The sequence below is a fragment of the Dermacentor albipictus genome, chromosome 7 (assembly GCF_038994185.2).
Source record: "Dermacentor albipictus isolate Rhodes 1998 colony chromosome 7, USDA_Dalb.pri_finalv2, whole genome shotgun sequence".
In the NCBI taxonomy this organism is placed as follows: Eukaryota; Metazoa; Arthropoda; class Arachnida; order Ixodida; family Ixodidae; genus Dermacentor; species Dermacentor albipictus.
This window is the reverse complement of record NC_091827.1, coordinates 101,710,492-101,729,533: the sequence shown is the minus strand read 5'-3', so window position 1 is coordinate 101,729,533 and position 19,042 is coordinate 101,710,492. Positions and strand designations below refer to the sequence as shown.

The 19,042-nt window shown below is 44.5% G+C and overlaps 1 protein-coding gene and 1 long non-coding RNA gene across 2 annotated transcripts in view; one reads left to right on the top strand and one right to left on the bottom strand.

Annotated features, from left to right (window-relative positions):
• Positions 1 to 19,042, bottom strand: part of LOC135917212 (uncharacterized) — a 108,145-nt gene that overhangs the window by 32,163 nt on the left and 56,940 nt on the right. The gene's annotated exons all lie outside the window — the stretch shown is intronic.
• LOC135917208 (cyclin-dependent kinase-like 4) overlaps positions 1,485 to 19,042 on the top strand; it is a 145,600-nt gene continuing 128,042 nt past the window's right edge. Inside the window, exons 1-2 of the mRNA XM_070522553.1 lie at positions 1,485 to 1,569; positions 3,836 to 4,041. The gene's annotated coding sequence lies outside the window, so the exon portion shown is untranslated. The remainder of the gene's footprint in view (positions 1,570 to 3,835; positions 4,042 to 19,042) is intronic.

Here is a 19,042-nt window from a genome sequence, read left to right as displayed (position 1 = left end):
TTTTAGCGCACGTATAACAGCCCCTGTACTCAAGGGTCTTCTTGAAGCTAAAGTGTCAGTGTTATGTTTTGCTGCATCATGCTTTTAACGAAACCCCATTGCCGTAGCCCACATCACTACTTAGTCAGTGACATTATTTTAGCAACTATATATTTTACGCTATTCACAGCGACAGGTTTTAGGCCTTTTTACAGCCATGTTACATATACCATGAGGAATTCATTGTCTGCAACATTCACAATGCATCGTTGACATTACCTTTGTCATGGCGCTCTTTGGCCATACCTGGCCCTTGCGCCATAAAACACCACACATCATCAGAACTCTAAACTTGAACTCCGCGTCTGAACTCCTGCTTGGCGATATCTTAAACATGGTCTTTAATGAGCAATACGGAGGAACCATGCGATCCTGCTGGGTCCAAAACCATGTTGGGATACCAGGGAATAAAGCAGCAGATAGAAGCGCATCCATGGCAGTGCACAAACGTATAACTCACATAACAATTCCATACAAAGACAGTATTCGAGTGATTCGTAAAGGGCTATAGCATCAAAATTACAACAAGAATGGAACTCGTGCATAAATAAGTTACATATGACTAAACTCCTGCTTGGCGAGTGAAAATTATGCAGTTACCAAGAGCGGTTCTATGAGGTGATGTTATGTCGACTTCGAATTTGACACGCGGATCTAACACAATTTCCTATTTCGAAAAGAAAACCCACAAACTTGCAAGAAATGCCATGAATCGCTTACAGTAAACTACATCATTCTTTCATGTACACATAGTGAAACACAAAGGCGGAAACATTTCAACAATTTGTATCACTTGCATATGCCTTTACACCCTGCCTCAATATTTGGCGATGAACTTCTAGTGTCACTCTAACTTGTTCGAGTTTTTAGATGAAGCTGGGTATTTATATCGACTTTAAGGTAACGCAGCTATTGCTGCCCTAACATTGGATCTTGTACTGTCCGGTGACAGGTGCAGCATGGCCTTAGTCGCTTTTGTGTCATTAAATTCGAATTGAATAACTAACTCATCTGCACCAAAATTTTTGGTTTGTTGCCTTTAAAAGAAAATGTTAGAACCTACCGATTGTATGAAGCTCAATTTCGATTGAGGTCATCAATATTTTCATTTCATTTCGTTTATTTACCCTAAGGGCACAGAATAGGGCATTACATAGGGGAATAACAACAACAAGAAATTTCAGAAGGGGGGTTTTAGGCGTGAAGACAAAACACAAAATAAAGAACATAACTGTTTTCAGCATTAAGAAGATACAGTGCAGCTAGTAGTGGCATGGCGAAATGATTATATAATGCAATAACTCGAAATCGAACTACAATATTATTTAGAATAACGCAACAAATACATGACAGTGATCAAAGGTAGTGGGGCGCTGAAGCAGGATAACATGGTAGTTAGAGAAGATCAGCTGGGATGGCAGGCTTGCTCATTAAGGTAGTTCAGTAAAACGGATCGGAAAGAAGATAATTTCCTAATGTTGACAATGAAGGACGCAAGGGCGTTCCACTAATTCATTGGCAACACTAAAAGTGAGTGTAAATATCTTTTAGTTCGCGCGAAGGGTGGGTATACCTTGAGTTCGTGGTCAATGCGGGCGGATGTGTGGGCTGCAGGATGAATGAATTTGCGTGAAAAGGCACTGTCACTATAATAAACACCGTGAAAAAAGGATGATTATTAATATTTTCCGCGTAATTACGCCAGGTAAAATGCCAGGGGTTCTTTTTATGCATGAAACACTGTGATAACTAGAATATGAGGACGAGATGAATCTAGCGGCTTTACTTTGAATTGATTCCAGCATGTCAGTAAAGTAAGCATGATGTGGATGCCATATGCTGGAAGCGTACTCTAATGATGGTATAATTATCGAATTAAATGCCTGAAGTTTGGTGCCGAAATTAGTAATGCGTAAGCGGCGTTTTAGAACGCCAAGCTTTTAAAAGCTTTGCTAGTGATTAGCTCTATATGATCATTCCGTTTTAGATTGCAAGTGAACAGAACTCCTAAGCATTTAATCGACGAAACTGTTTAAACTGCAGAATTGTTAATCAGGTACTCGTTAGGCAAGAAGTTGATACTGGGACCAAATTTAACGTGTTTAGTTTTCTCGATGTTAATTTTCATCTGCCATTTGTAGCACTATCCTGAAAGAGTCGTTAAGTCGGATTGCAGGGTTAAAGTATCGTTCCGGTTTGCTATTTCTTTATATATTACGCGGTCATCAGCAAAAAGACGTATGGAAGAGTGAATGTCAGCCGATATATCGTTTATGTAGATTAAAAATAACAGTGATCCCAAAACTGATCATTGTGGGACTCCAGACTTGACATGCGTGGGGTGAGATACGTAGTGATCGATTTTAACACTCTGAAGTCTGTTGGCTAAAAAACACTTCATGCAGATAAATGTTTTGTCATCTAGCTGTAGGCTACGTAGTTTTGTTAGTAGAAGTTGGGGAGGGACGCGATTGAATGGTTTAGAAAAGCCAATAAAGATTGCATTGCTGAAAAATGACCCATTGATGGAGTTGTGTAAATCGGTTACTAGCTCAAGCAACTGCGTTTTACAGGATCTGTTTTTCTGAAAGCCGTGTTGGTTTTCAAAAAGTAACTTATAGATTCAATGTGAGACATTATGGAGTGTATATGATATGTTCAAGTAGTTTGCAGCAAATAGATGTAAGAGAAATGGTAGGATAATTGTTAGCGAAGTGTTTGTCTCCAGATTTAACGCCAAGGAATTAGATGCGCAATCTTCCAGTCGTCTGGAAGAATTAGTGGCCAGTGACTGCTGAAAGATTAGTGATAAAAGGTAAGATGAATTATCTGATGTTAGCTTCAAAAGTATTGCGCTGATACCATCTGGCCCAGGCCAAGTTTGGCATGGAAGCTTCTGTTGCACGTGCTACGCCTGTTTCTGTTATTGAGATAGGTGGAAACTCTTGCGGAATTGCTTGCACTTGAGGCATCGTAGCTTATAGAGGCAGCTCGTCTGAGAAGACCGAAACGAAATGTGGATTGAAATGTTCAGCAGTTTCTTCTATTGACATAGGCCACCATTTTCACATTTGAGTTGTACGCTCGATAGCTTTTCTTTCGGGTTTACTACCCGAAAAAATTTTCCAGGGTCGGTGATCAGCAGAATAGGCAATATACAGTTAAATTATTTGTTTTTAGCTTCATTTATTAAGGTCTCTGTAAACATTGACAGCTGTTTGTAGATTTTGCAGTCTATATCGGTATTTGATGTCGAATCTTTTCTAAACGCCCGTTTTTTCTTCTTAATAGTTCTGTTGACATCACGTGTGAACCGAGCTTTCTCCCAATCCATGCGACCGGCGCCACCTTTTGCATAACCTGCTTTCTTCTGCACGCGTTTGTTTCACATCCGCAAAAACTAAACGCCAATTACTACACTTTTACATGGCGTGTGGGCTCGGAGCGCCAGAGTGCATGAAAGAAATTACGTGAGCACGCAGTGGCTGGTGATAGTCAAAACTGAACAAAAAAATACGTAGCTCACGCTGCAGGAAAAAAAATGCTGAAAAGCAAACGAATAGACAAGCACGTACGGTGAAGATGAGTGCTTGCGTGAAGCTCGCTCCCTGTTGTATTTTTGTTTAGCCCGCGTCCCCTCGAAATTGTTATCACGTGACCACAGCGCCTGCCCAATGAAAAACGTGCTCAGCGACGCGCGCAGAGACCAAAATCGACCCGTGCACCGCGTGTATTACGGAGCATGGGGAGGACAGTCGACGAGCAGTCATGGGGAGTAACTCTCCTTTTTTTGAAGGGATTGGCGCACCGGCTCAGGCAGTGAGTGGCTTGACAACCGGCTAGAGCGTTAGCGCGCTGCCCCTCCGGAAGCAAGTTGCGGTCATCTCTTGCATGGGTGCACTTTCGTACGGTCCGGATGCATGATCTACATATCGTGAAGTTGTCCTGAAGTGACTGCTTGGAGACAGAAGTGACTTGCTTGCTGGGAACAATTTGGAAGCGGTGAGTGGAGTTTCTGTAATCGGTCGTAAGATCAATGTACGTGCTTTACTTGAACAGCCCTTGTGTGCCTTTCTGTGCCTGACGTCATTTGCATTTGTGTGACATTGCTCTGTGATTTCTTTCGGGCCCTCTCTTTAGTGTATTCGTGTGACTGGACTTTACGTTTCTATGTACTTTATGTGGCATTTCTTACGAGCGGCCTGTAGAATATATATGTCACTAAGTTTGAGTGTTTGATTTGCTTATGTCACTTGAATGTTATGTCAGTTAAGTATTATTGCGTTTCTCTGGGGTTATTTTCAGTCATGTGGCCTTCCATACTATGCTATTGGCCGTCAATATTGTTCGTTGCATGTAGACGGATGTATTTACAGTGTTTAATATTATTTTCTGTTTACTCCCTTGAAGGGAAAGTGTGACGTATTGTAATGACTCCTGCCTGGGTTTCTAAAAGCCCGCCGGCACTATTGCTATATAAAAAAGAAATAAACATGCAATGTGAAAAGGTGTGGACTGCGCCACTCATAAGGGTGCCGACATTTCATAAATAGGTAACAAAAACTGTTTGTACGTTCTGTTTTGTGAGCGTTACGGCGGCACTGGTCACAAATTGAGATGCGTAGAGGTCAGTGACCTGCGCTCGTCCAAGGCTGCCCATTGTTTGCGTGCGCCGTGTTTTTATGTCGATACTGCTCGCCGTGCTAAAATGCCGCGAGCGCAATGACGTCTTCGGAATGCGAAGCTTTCATTATTTCTAGGGAACGGTTGTATGTATAATTTAACTGTTGTGTAGAGCGGTTATGTACAGATTATCGGCTGTAGTCTTTATATTTACAGTAGGGCAGATTACTTCTAATGGTGAGATATAAAATTGAACACAAACTAAACCTCCCTGGCACATACCAACTGGCCCTATTGCCCATAACCAGCACACATACCTGGTGCAAATACCCAATCTCGCCTATGGCACGTAATATTGTACTACACTGTCATCGGGATCGGCCCACAAAAAAAAGGTCAAGATAGACTGCACTATCACTTAAAGAACAAGATACCTCGCCAACCCGCAGAAAAGTGTCTGCACTCGACGAAGAATGCTTCACATTAAAAAACGGCAGATCTAGCGTAATGGTTACAATCTAAGTTGAGCAATGATTTGTTCGACTGCTTCCAATAAATGATATGGAGTAAGACACATGATGCGGACAAGTTTATATGATTTCGAACTACGCACATAAACCTGCTGACGTTCTTCTCCTACCGCAGAAATGTTTTGTCGCTTGGCTGATATAATTGTTTGGTGTGTTGCACTGCGTTTTGAAACATGGCGAATATACGTGCCTGCATTGAAAGACGCTTCTTCTGAGCTTTGAGAATTCGCCTGTGTCCCATGACTAGGGTGTGAGTGCCACGCACTCCCACATTGCGGGTTTTCAAATCGTCAGCCTCGACACCATTCTTTCGCACATGCGCCCTTGCGAGTGCGGGGCCCCCACCACAATATCGATGTGGCCCGCACGCTACTGATTACAGTCTCAGGATGGACCCAGTTTCGATTACGCCATATCTGGGATCCTCCGAGTTCTGTCTCTGGGACTGACTCAGTTTTCGTTACACCATCTCTTGAATCAGCTAAATTTAAATTTACACTGTCTTCGAGATCGGTCCGAATTACTCAATTGATCCTGTTACCGCAACTTTCGGTTTCGGTGACGTGAATTGTCAGCTTATTGTCCGAAGCCGCGCTGTACGTTGGGTGCGTGTGGAACTGCTGGCATAAATGTTTCGCATCAGCCATAGGTTGCCAAAGTAATGGGACTCACTGACTACACCCCTGACTACACGTTCACTGTAGCGATGCATTTACGAAACTGTCGTGGGCATTGTATGCAAGGACTCCGGTTTTCAGTCAAATTAGACCAACAGCGAAAACGATATGCCAAATTATTTTTCAAAATCCACTTCTAAAGAATATGGTCAGTACTGCACGATCATTTACGAAAGGGAAATAGAAAGGTGCTGATATATATATCCAGAATTTCAAGGTGCTGGCAGCTGAACAGTAGTCACTGCAAATATAATTGGCAAAGCTTGTAGAGTACGTTTCAGCTTAGCAAATTTCAAAAAGCGGCGTTTTTAGAGAACTTAACGTTATTGTTATCGTCACGTCGTAGTGTATAACGTGGTGTGTAATGTAGCTCAATATTGATTTGGTTTAGTAAGTTCAGAATGCAAGAATTAAGGAGCCCCTTTATTGTAGTAATAACTTGCACATTTTCTATGCTTGTCGCTACGTTTCATGAACATGTTGCTGCACATCATGGCTGGTATCTGTACGAACGTTTCATACGCGTTATGAGGCACGACCCGCGATTGCGCTACGTGTCACAAAACAATTTAATCTCTGTAAAAAATTGTGGGCAGGGGTCGTCGCTTGTCAGATTAACTGGACAAACTCCAGTGATTACTGGTAAGTGACCAAACTCTAGTGTAAGTAACCATCGAACGAGCAAGGGCTGCTGCGTAAAAAAAAAATTGCCACCAGCCAACGAATGGACAAACAAACAAACAAACAAACAAACAAACAAACAAACAAACAAACAAACAAACAAACAAACAAACAAACAGGGAATAAAGACGAAATGCTTTCGTTCCAAAAACATAAACGCCGAGAAAAACAGAAAATAATTTCGTGTATAAACGCCAAGAAATGTAAACAAACTTTATAAGTAAAATTCCACATTGCTGGCTGAAAAGCGGCTGTATGATATGTTTCAGGCGCCTATAAAAAAGTACTTTAGTACAAGCATTAGCCCTGCCTTCTCCTGTATTTGCCATGTGATATGGGTATTTCCAATTGGAATCACGTATAGCCTGAAAGGTTTAAAGGCATGTGCTTTGCAAAAACCACGCATGATATTTAATTGCCTCGCAATAGGAAACCTGTTGAATGTTGAAGGCAACAAGAAGTCAAAATAAAGAAAACATCATTGCTATAACGACGCTTGCAGCAGCCAGCTGCTCAAAAATTATCACAACCTCTGCTTCATGGCGCCTGAGCCTCAGGTTTGGCTTTAAATCTCGAGTCCTGCATTGAAGGCTCCCGGCTGCTGCCAGACGTGCTTCCCGAAGGGTAATAGCGACGCTAGCTTATGAATTCATTTGCGCTGCACGGTGACGTCACGGCGCGTTCAATAGACGCGTGGGGGAAATCCTAAGATGGCGCAGAAATGTTCCGTGCACGTCAAGACCTCCTATGGCTGCACTGGTTAGCCTCAAATTGTGCGCGTAATGTGTACAGAGGCGTCAGTGGTAATATCGGCTGCTCTTCTTCGCGTAGACGTGCAGGAAGCGGCAGCGTAGGCCTGCTGCGAAAGTCCGCAAAAGTGTACAAGAAAAAAATGTAAGCTAGAAATCAAAGCGCAGTAGTTTCGCATACTGCTATTATTATGTTCAAGTGCATATTGGACGAGGTTGGGCAGCCTCTGCTGAAGTGAACTAACCATTCATAAGACGGCTTCTTAATTGCTTCTGCTAAACGTGTGCAGAGGCAGCGTGCCGCTCGTTCATTCCCTCGTCGCGAAGCCGGTGGCACAGTGCTGTGGTGCGTTTGCCTGACGCCGTGCAAGAAAGCGGAAGCAGATTCGTCCGGGCGGTCAACGAACCCGGTGGCATGCTGCAGCGTGCACCGTTCTCTGTCTTCCGTGTGCAATCGATGCCGTCCCGCGCGAATCACTGTGTTGGCGGTCACTACGCTGGATGCTCGGCTCGGGACCGTGCGACGCCTGGATTATATCGTTTCTATACGCCTTTAATTGGCATGCTTGCCCATGCAATTACTGATTAACATCGTTGCACTTGACTCACTTGTGACCGTAACTATATTGCAAACGATGACATACATTGATCTATTCTTTGTCTTCAGGACTGTCAGGATCCCTGTGGCTTTATTGTTAACCAATTTAAGTTTAATCTGCGGTCAAATATGTTTTTGTTGTTGTGATAGTGCCCTTTTAAAATATTTTACTGCTACCATCGGACAGTTATTTTTTCCACTACGCGGAAGGGCAATTATTTAAAAAATAAAAATAATTTAACACGTACCAGTGATATTTATCAAACACTATCTCTATCGGGCGATGGAAACAGTATAAGGTGTCGTCGCTCATTAATTCTCTGAATATTAGTCGAGAAATGAAACGCCTGTGAACGTCGCCAAGACCTTATCGGCTCCGTCGTCGTCATTGCCTAGGCACGAAAGCACAAGGCTCGAATGAGGCTTAAAAAGCAATACAAGAAACCACAACCTGCTTTCTCAACACGACGCTAAGAAATTATAGAGAAACCGGTGGCCCAGCACATAATTAACGCAGCCGTTTGTTTCGATGAGCTTGAATGCTTCGTGATCTGTGACAATTGTGTTGAGACGGAACACGCCCACCATGAAGTTCACTATTACGTGAAGCAATGTCTACCTTGAAGGGCTCATTCGTATACACCGGCTTTTTGTCGCAGTCGTGCGATTCGGGATCACATCCTACTGTTTGTTCACATGAGTGTCAAACTATCGGTTAACTGAATATCACAATTTTCGATACAATGGTACTGTGAATCGCACTATCGGTAGTATAATGGTGTATTACTATTACTATAAGTTCTAGTATTACTATTAAGAGTTCGCTATTAACAGTGTGATTAACGTTTTGCAATACTTGGTTAGTTATATCACCAGTAATTTTCCGATAACTGATTATCCCTAACAGTCAATTCATGCCGTTGGCAATTATTTTGCCAAATGAATTAAATAATTTTTCCATGTGGCTTAAATTCCAAACATGGCTGTTAGTATAGTCATACCTAATTTACCTTTTTTATATCAGAGTAAAAATTGTTTGACGGTTATATTATTTTTAGGACTCAAAACACAAAATAAATCGAAGTATAAATGTGCACATTTACAAGTGCTTTCGTTCCGCTCAAACAGTTCGACAACTTAATTATATCTCATCCAGGCATCCTGGTGTAGAAACACAAGCATTTCTACTTCTTTTTTTTGCCTTTGACCCTGCACCTCCTTTCTGAAATTATTTGTCCAGCAGCTCACAACGCGCTTTGCGCTGATGCTGATGTTGCTGGACGCACATGTACTTCACAGAGTGGCGTTCAGCTTCGGCTGGATGAACGAAATTCTCATGGGCTGCTGTTCCTTGCCTATGGTTGCAACTATGGGTAATGATGGACCACAAGCCCAGTGTTGGAGTTACTGGTTTGGTGTTCATGGTCCCGTCAATCTAGAAAAATCACAATTTATTCGGCAAGCTACTCGGGATTCTCGGGAATTTTTCTGCTGTCCCGAAAGTTCTGCTGCAGAAGCCTTGCTTTTGAAAATCGCGGGCTTAGTTCGTCAACGAAACAAGCACTGACATTGTGTTCGTCGGTTCTTAACAAAAGCGCTCTGTCCTTTAGTTGTGAGCCCACCAGACTCGCAAGTACTGTTAACACTCTTTCCTCATAAGAGCCCATTCTTCTAGGCAAATTGGAAACGCACTGTCGAAGAGCATCCTACCAACTACTGTTATGTGCGCATGCCAAAGGCGTTCTTCCAGCTATTGTGCGATACCGCAGGCAACAGGAATTACCAAAAAACGGTAGGGTACTGATTGTCAGAGAGTAAGTTCATGGATTCCTGTAACGGTTCTACTGTCGCAGTAATATCTTCAATGAGCATTATGGCCTCTGCTGCCAAGAGAGAGAGAGAGGCAAATGGGGAGGAAGAACAGGGTGGGTAGCCAGTGTAAGTACCGGCTGGCTAGCCTGTGTTGGGGAAAAGGGTAAAGGGAGTAAAAGGTGAAAGAAGAAAAAATGGGTTTGACGCACGGGTGGGTTAGCTTTCACTGCGTCAAAGCGGGAACTTCTCCAGTATCCAAGATCCTCACAAGGACATCCGCCAAACAACAACTGTACATCAGCCAAACATCAACAACATTCAGTGTGTAAAAGATTCCGTACCACTCTGTCGGCGGCTCTTGATTAAGCTCGAGATGTCATCTGTCGTGCCATGTATGAAGTGTGAGCCATTCGAAACACTGTGTACGATAGCACCACAATTACCATAGCTGCGCTTTTCAGACAATGGCAAGTGACTGTCATCTAGCTGTCAGTGCATGATATCCAAATGTCTGCTCTCATGGTCCACTGGCTCGTCTATGACAGTGTTATTAGTAGAATTTGCAGAAAGGAATAATTTGCGGATAATGAATACTTTCTTCCGCAAGCGCGATATGCGTAAGTAGACGTGGAGGAGCGCCAATAGCTAGACTAGAAATGAAATAGACTTCATACTGTACGCTAACCCTGGCATCATACAATATGCAGACGCGCTCGGCAAGGCGCAATGTAGTGAACATGGGATGGTAAGATCGCGAATTAGTCTACACTTGAGGTAGGAACAGAAGAAACTGGTACACAAGAAGCCAATCAATGAGTTAGCGGTAAGAGGGAAATTAGAGGAATTCCGGATCAAGCTACAAAACAGGTATTCGGCATTAACTCAGGAAGAGGACCTTAGTGTTGAAGCAATGAACGACAATCTTATGCGCATCATTAAGGAGTGTGCAATAGAAGTCGGTGGTAACTCCATTAGACAGGATACCGGTAAGCTATCGCAGGAAACGAAGGATCTGTTTAAGAAACGCCAATGTATGAAAGCCTCTCACCCTACAGCTAGAATAGAACTGGCAGAACTTTACAATTTAATCAACAAGCGTAAGATAGCTGACATAAGGAAGTGTAATATGGATAGAATTGAGCATGCTCTCAGGAACGGAGGAAGCCTAAAAGCAGTGAAGAAGAAACTATGAATAGACAATAATCAGTTGTATGCGTTAAGAGACAAAGCCGGCAATATCATTACTTATATGGATAAGATAGTTCAAGTGGCTGAGCAGTTCTATAGAGATATACACAGTACCAGTGGCGCCCACGACGATAATGGAAGAGGGAATAGTCTAGAGGAATTTGAAATCCCACAAGTAACCCCGGAAGAAGTAAAGAAAACCTTGGGAGCTATGCAAAGAGGGAAGGCAGCTGAGGAGGATCAGGTAACAGCAGATTTGTTGAAGGATAGTGGGCAGATTGTTCTAAAAGAACTGGCCACCCTGTATACGCAATGCGTCGTGACATCGAGCGTACCGGAGTCTTGGAAGAACGCTAACATAATCCTAATCCATAAGAAAGGGGACGCCAAAGACTCGTAAAATTATAGGCCGATCAGCTTACCTTCCGTTGCCTACAAAGTATTTACTAAGGTAATCGCAAATAGAATCAGGAACACCTTAGACTTCTGTCAAGCAAAGGACCAGGCAGGATTTCATAAAGGCTACTCAACAATAGACCATATTCACACTATCAATCAGGTGATAGAGAAATGTGCGGAATATAACCAACCCTTACATATAGCTTTCATTGACTACGAGAAAGCCTTTGATTCAGCCGAAACCTCAGCAGTTATGCAGGCATTAAGGCCTCAGGGTGTAGACGAGCCGTATGTAAAAATACTGAAAGATATCTATAGTGGCGTACATCCATTGTAGTCCTCCGTAAAGAAAGCAACAAAATCGCATTAAAGAAGGGCGTCACGCAGGGAGATACGATGTCTCCAATGCTATTCACAGCGTGTTTACAGGAGGTATTCAGAGACCTGGAGGGGGAAGAATTGGGGATAAGGGTTAATGGAGATTACTTTAGTAACTTGCGATTCGCTGATGATATTGGCTCGGTTAGTAACTCAGGGGACCAATTGTAATGCAGGCTCACTGACCTGGACAGGTAAAACAGAAGGGTGGGTCTAAAAATTAATCTGCAGAAAACTAAAGTAAGGTTCAACAGTCTCGGAAGAGAGCAGCAGTTTATGATAGGTAGCGAGGCACTGTAAGTTGCAAGGGAATACATCTACTTAAGGCAGGTAGTGACCGCGGATCCGGATCATGAGACTGAAATAATCAGAAGAATAAGAATGGGCTGGGGTGGGTTTGGCAGGCATTCTCAGATCATGAACAGCAGGTTGCCATTTTCCCTCAAGAGAAAAGCGTATTACAGTTGTGTCTTACCAGTACTCACCTACAGGTAGAAACCTGGAGGCTTACGAAAAGGGTTCTACTTAAATTAAGGACGAAGCAACGAGTTATGGAAAGAAGAATGATGGGGGTAACGTTAAGGGGGGAGAAGAAGAGAGTAGATTGGGTGAGGGAACATACGCGAGTTAATGACATCTTTGTTGAAATCAAGAAAAAGAAATGTACGTGGGCAGGGCATGTAATGAGGAGGGAAGATAATCGTTGGTCATTAAGGGTAATGGACTGGATTCCAAGAGAAGGGAAGCGTAGCAGGGGGCGGCAGAAAGTCCGGTAGGCCGATGAGATTAAGAAGTTTGCAGGGACAACATGGCCACAATTAGCCCATGACCGGGGCAGTTGGAAAAGCATGGGAGAGGCCTTTGCCCCGCAGTGGGCGTAGCCAGGCTGATGATGTTGATGATGATGATGAACCAAATATACTAAACAAACCTCCAATCAACTTTGCGACTCGTACCGGAGATCCAAGGCGGAGCATAATCCTTGAAATTCTTTGTTTTTCAAAAATGGTTTCATGCATCTTGCTGTAATACGGCGAATTCCATGTCGGGCGTCATTTTCATTACCGTCTGGTTGCTATTGTCCGTGCCTTTCTGAGATACACAACAATACAACTTGCTTTGCTTCACATTTTAGGCGCCATCTGCATCCGTACGAATACCTGACACATTTTAGGACTGCCGTTGTTCATCCTTAAATAATTACCTAACATGATTTCTTAGTTACATGGCTTCAAATAGGTTCTGCGGTTAGAGATATCTCCACGGTTTTCTACACCTTCTTGCCTAATATGCACTTGGTAAGTCCAAACGTTTCATCTTTGAAGCAGTAATATCGGCGTCAGCACGTTGATGAGCTAACAGGGGAAAAGGAACAAATAGTTAAAAATTGCTTGAGTATTTCGATACTGCAAAAACGAAATAAAAGAACTTCCCTTCTTTTGAGTGTAAAGTTTATATTCATAATCGCCTAAACATTTCTGCCTATCAAATTTTAATTGTTTGGTTTGGAGCCTCAACTAAATCTAACAACGATAGCCATGCTTTGCAAATTAGCAGTAAAACCTCCTTATTGTGAATTTCGTTGACACAGGAAACTGCAACTAAATAATCTTGCCGAAAACAAAATATAACAAATACGCTTTCGACTGCATCTACAATCGCTTTTAGAGGAATGTATTTACACATTCCGCTTTGTTACCATAATAGTGTTGTCTGGTGGGGGCCCTGACCGATAGTGCGCAAATTCTCTCTCATCAAGAAGTCAACTAGTATGTATCAGCAAGCTCAATTTAAAAGCCCTCTTCCAATCGAGAGCTTCTAGAGCTATCTGCAATTGCAAAAGAAAAAAAAAGTTTCGGGCCCTGGAGAAAAAAATGCACAGGCTCTTCCAACTATCATGCACCAAGATTTAAACATATGCAAATGTAATGCAGGTGGAACCAAGGTGATGTTGTTTGCCGTCGCTTGGAGATACTCGGATTATTTTTTGCAACCCGCCTAATGACATACTTACTCTTGATTATTCAATAAATTTCTCAAACAATAAAATTAGATCAAAAGCGTCAATTAGAAAATTTTGGAGCTAGATGAGAAACTCCCGATGCAGCTTTATTTTACGGAATACGTGCTACATATAGTGTTTTTTCGAATATGAAAAAAACCCGAGAATACACGCAGAGTGTCTCGAGCGGCCGGTCACGGGACAATTCACATGCGCCGGTGTACTACACATCTCGGAGGCCACATTTGGACTTAGCAGGTGCTCCGCTAGGTGCTGTAGCATGTCCGGAGAAAAGAGCCCGGCTGCAGTACCGGGCTCACACGCACCGGCGCAATTTATGAAGCTACGGTATCTCGGACGCCACGCAGAGAACTTCGCGGCGGCGCCGCTAGATGGCCCAAAGTGTTCAGAGAAGAGGGCGGCTCTAGTGCATGCCTTATACATAGATATTTATCCGGGATGACCTGTCCCCAAATTTCTTTTTATTGCGCATAGCATTCTTTGACTTCTTCAGCCATTTTGATACTATCTATTTATCTATCTATCTATCTATCTATCTATCTATCTATCTATCTATCTATCTATCTATCTATCTATCTATCTATCTATCTATCTATCTATCTATCTATCTATCTATCTATCTATCTATCTATCTATCTATCTATCTATCTATCTATCTATCTATCTATCTATCTATCTATCTATCTATCTATCTATCTTTTTGCGGCGACCCAGTGGCCGAAGTTTTATAATTGCTTGGGCCATAAGTTTTGGGCTCGTGGTCTTGATAGTGCCTCGATTAGCACTTCAGATCCCGAAGTCGCCGAGCAAGCCGCCATCACCCTCGCCCTGCTAGACGGTCGTGGCACCGAGATCTCTTGCATATCCGAGCAAGCTGCTCGTCTTCTTAGCGTCTCGAGTTCATGTGCTCTCACGCATCATTCAATCCACTGGTTTCCCGCTCACGTAGGGTCGGTCGAGGGTGCTCCCCCGAACCTCAATGAGTCTGCTTATGAGGCAGCGCGCGAGCTCCCCGACCGCAGTTTCTCTGTAAGGAGTGCCGACTGCTCTTTCCCCAACGGCCACAGGGACGCTCTTGCTACTCACAACAAGGTTATGCAATTCTTCTACATGTCTAGAAAGGTAATTGCACCTCATCAGCCTAAGTTGAATAGGGTGCAAGCTGTTTCTCGTAGACTATTACAGACCGGCAAATATCCGTCAGGAGACCCCAAGTTTAGCAAGGAGGAGTGGGACTCGCTTTTGCGTAGCCCCGCTCTAGACAAGCAAATCGTGGCTGTCCGGTGTGCCGGCGACCGGGCCAGTGGGCCAGACCTGCCGGTCCCGGCGTGGGACTATCCGGGTGCACGACGAGTTCGCGTCCTCGCCGGGCCTCGAATAAATTTTTTTTCACTCGCTCGCTCGTGTTGCAGTCGGGGTCGCTGCATCGTCGTCATTTGAGGTTTGTCATCCGACTCTCTCATGCCGTCGTCGACACGTCGTCGTTGTGATACAGTTGCCATGCGTCTTTTGTCATATAGCCATCGTGATGTCGTCGTGGTCATTAAATTGTCATCATTTCAGCTTCGTGATCTGACTCGTCATGCCATCGTCGTCATACCTTCTACTCCGGCCCAGTGGCTCAAGTTGTGTAACGGCTTGCGCTTATGGGTATGTTATCGTGGTGTGATGTCGTCATGGTCGTTGCATCGTCGTCATTCCAGCTTTGTCGTCCGAGTCTCCTCATGCCGTCGTCGTCACATAGTCGTGTTCATACAGTCGTAATGCATTCTATGTCACATCGCCATCATGATGCCGTCGTAGTCATTCAATCGTAGTCATTCCAGACTCGTGATTTCAGTCTCGTCATGTCATTGTCGTACCTTCTACTCCGACCCAATAGTCGATGTGAGTGAGTCAGTGAAAGAACATTATTTGGTCCAGAGAAGACGCAGGGGAGACCCCGCGTTACCAGGCCATTCCTAGGTAGGGACCACCAAGGCGAGCTTCACGGGTCGATCGCAGGCACTCTGGACGGCCAGGGTTTGGTCGATGAGTTCGGGGCTGGCCAAGAGCGCAGCCCACCTATCCTCGCTGAAGCAGGAGCCCATGGATTCACGCTCCCACAACACGTAATCCCATGTTGCCGTTAGTCCACAGGCAGCAATCCGCACTGGGATACCTTTCAGGGTATATTGCATCAAGAACCGCAAGGTTAGCATGCGCACGGGCTTGTAAAAGCCGAAGGGTCAGGGCCCGTGTGACGGCAGAGACCGCCGTGGGAGCAACCCGCATCAGTCCCAGACTGATCCCTCAGGACCGAAATAAAGTTCTCCATACCATACCATACCGCCCGCGCCCTGAATATGGTAGGGTGCGGAAGGGAGAATACCCGTCTTGACAGATAGTAGTGCGTGGTGATATCATTGAACGTGAGCAAGGGTTTCCCGCAGGGCAAGGGTACTGCGGAGGCGGCGCGGTCAGTGAGTACTCGCGCGGCCTCGTGCGCGCCCTGGCTAGGGTCAGAGGGAGAGCCCTCAGTCGACCCCAAGTGGGCGGGAAACCAAGTGAGAGAATGCGGATAGATACTTTTGGCGCTTTGGAGAATGCCGAGGGCGTGAGTGGAGACCATCCCGGTTGGGTAGGCCTTAATGGCTGCCTTTGAATCGCTATATATTGCCTCTCTGCGACCATCCAGCACAGCCCGTGCGATTTGTTCGGCTACCGCGGCTTTCGAAATGCGTACCGTAGCGCAGCAAGTGCGCTTGGAATTGAAGTCGATGATGGAGACGGCGAAAGCCTCTTGTTGGAGATATGCCGAGGCATCCACGAAGCTTGCCTCAATATGGTTGTTACGGTAATTCGTTGAGCCACTAGGTGCGTGGTCGTGATGCCTTCTTAATTATGGCGTCGTCGTCATTCCAGCTTTGTCATCCTACTATCGTCATGCTCTCGTCACCGCGCCATCGTCGTCACACGGTCGTCGTCATGTCATTGTCGTCACGTTCTTGTTTTATCATTGTCATTCGTTTAGTAAAGTAATGCCATTGTGGTCATGCCATCGTCGTTACACTCTAAAAAAAGTTTACACCTTTTGGGTTGTATATTTGCCACACGACAATAATGGTCATCTGTCTTGCCCGCATTTCCTTTCTTGAAAACGCTGCGCTCCTTACTTTCCCGTCGAGAATGCTCTGTCACGCTGATAACGCGCATGCCGTTCGTGAATTGGAAATACCGGGCTCGCAGCGTTACAGAAAGGAAATGAGGGTAAGACAGATAACGATTATCGTTGTGTGGCAAATACACACCCCAAAGGGTGCAACTGTTTTTAGAATGTATATCCCTTCGTCATTTCATTGACGTCAATCTTCGTCATTCTATCGTAATAACACTGTCGCCATTCTATCGTGATTCTGCCACCCCTGGCATGCACGTCAGACAGTCACTATCATGAATCCGTTGTCAGACCGTCGAAGTCACACCATCGCAACCGTGCCATCGTCGTCACGCCAATTTCGTCATCTGACTCTCGTCATACCGCCATAATCATGCCGCGTTCGTCACGCCAACGTTGTCACAAAGGTTTCACGACAGAGTCATCGTTACGACATTGCCACCATACCCTCGTCGTCATCCAATCATCGTCATGCCGTTATCGCTCAATCGTCGTCACTGCGTCATCGTCATGTACTCGTTCTGATGCCGCCATTATGATTCCGTCGCGGTCAATACCTCGTAGGCTTTATAATTTCGACAGCCGACTCTCGTCATGCGGTCGTCGTGCTCCATCGTCGTCACACAGTAGCCGTCAAACCGTTGGCATCGTGTCATCTTCGTCACGCTGTCGTTTCACCGTCGTCATATCTTCAGTAACGTCATCCAATTGTCATCTCGTCGTCCTCATACCACCTTCGATCCAACGACGTTGTTCCTACTTCGTCATTCTATCGTAATCATGCTGTCATCACTCAATTGTGATTACGCCGCTGTTTTCGTGCCATCATGGTCATTGCGTCGTCGTCACACAGACGCTATCATCATGATACCTCGTCACAGTCATTATGATGCCTCCGTTGTAATGCAAACATCGTCATTCCAGCTTCTTCATCTGGTTGTCGTCATACTGTCGACGTCCCGCCATAGTCTTTACTGAGTCGTCGTTATCTCATTGTCCTCATGTCTTCATACTCACGCTGTAGTCGTTAAACAATCGCAATAATTAAGTAACCGAAATCTCATTGTCGTCATGTTGAGTTTGTTTTAGCAGCTTTGTCGTCCCAACGATATCAATCCTTCTTCATCATCCCAACGTAACTGCGTCGGCGTCCAACAGTGTTGACAGTGTTGGTCAATGCCGCCATGCTCGTGGGTGATATTGGCAAGGAAATGCCATAGAAAAGTGGGACGATATTGGAGTATGTGGCATATAGCCGAAGCAACGAACTTCTTTCAATTGTCACTTGATGGGTTATTTGAACGCCATTTGAGGAATACCGTCTGACGCTAGATTGCGCGAATGCTGTTCGCATTGCCGTTGACAGTCATGGTAATTTGAGTTCTGCCGTAATTCTTTTTTTTTGCTTCCGTTATTTCCTTCCCCTTCGTCCTTGTACGTAAGCAAGCAGGCTAGGAATATAGCCGCACTGACATTAGATAGCACAGGAGCCAATCGGAAAGGCAGTGAAAAAAAAAATAAAAAAATTCTGGATGCTCCCTGTACTTCCGCTCGGCCTGTAATGAGACTGCTAAGCAGAGCTCCTGGATCAGCTTTCTAGGCAGCATGCTAGAACATCACTCTTAAAGAAGTTGCGCTTTTCGGGATGTATATTTGTCCCAAAACAATAATTGTCAATTTCCTTGCTTGGGCTTCCTATCTCGATAACCCAGCGCTCGCTACTTTCCTGTCGAGAATGCTGTGTCACGCTGATAACGCGCAATCAGTTCGTGACATGGAAGTACCGGACTCGCAGCGTTAAAGAAAGGAAATGCGGACAAGACAGATGATTATTGTTGGGGGACAAGATAGGCTCCAAAGGGTGTAAATTTTTTAAAGGGTGATGTACTAATTCTGACGCACGGTACAGATGACCCGCTTTCAACGCTCTGGAACCCCTGCACTGCGACAACCCGAAGCTTTACGGTCCTTACCTCCATATGCATAGCATGTGTAACGCAACGCCACCAAGTTTATGTTACGGTGTTGATGTACTGCGCGTCACGTGATTTCGTATCACTGATCTTGCACTATCCATAGCGCTAACAATAGTTCGCTCAAAAGGGCTATTGGTAGCAAAAGTGTGATATTGATAGCGCTATCGCCGGTACTACTGATATCTGTTGCACCAGATCGATAATGAATCAAC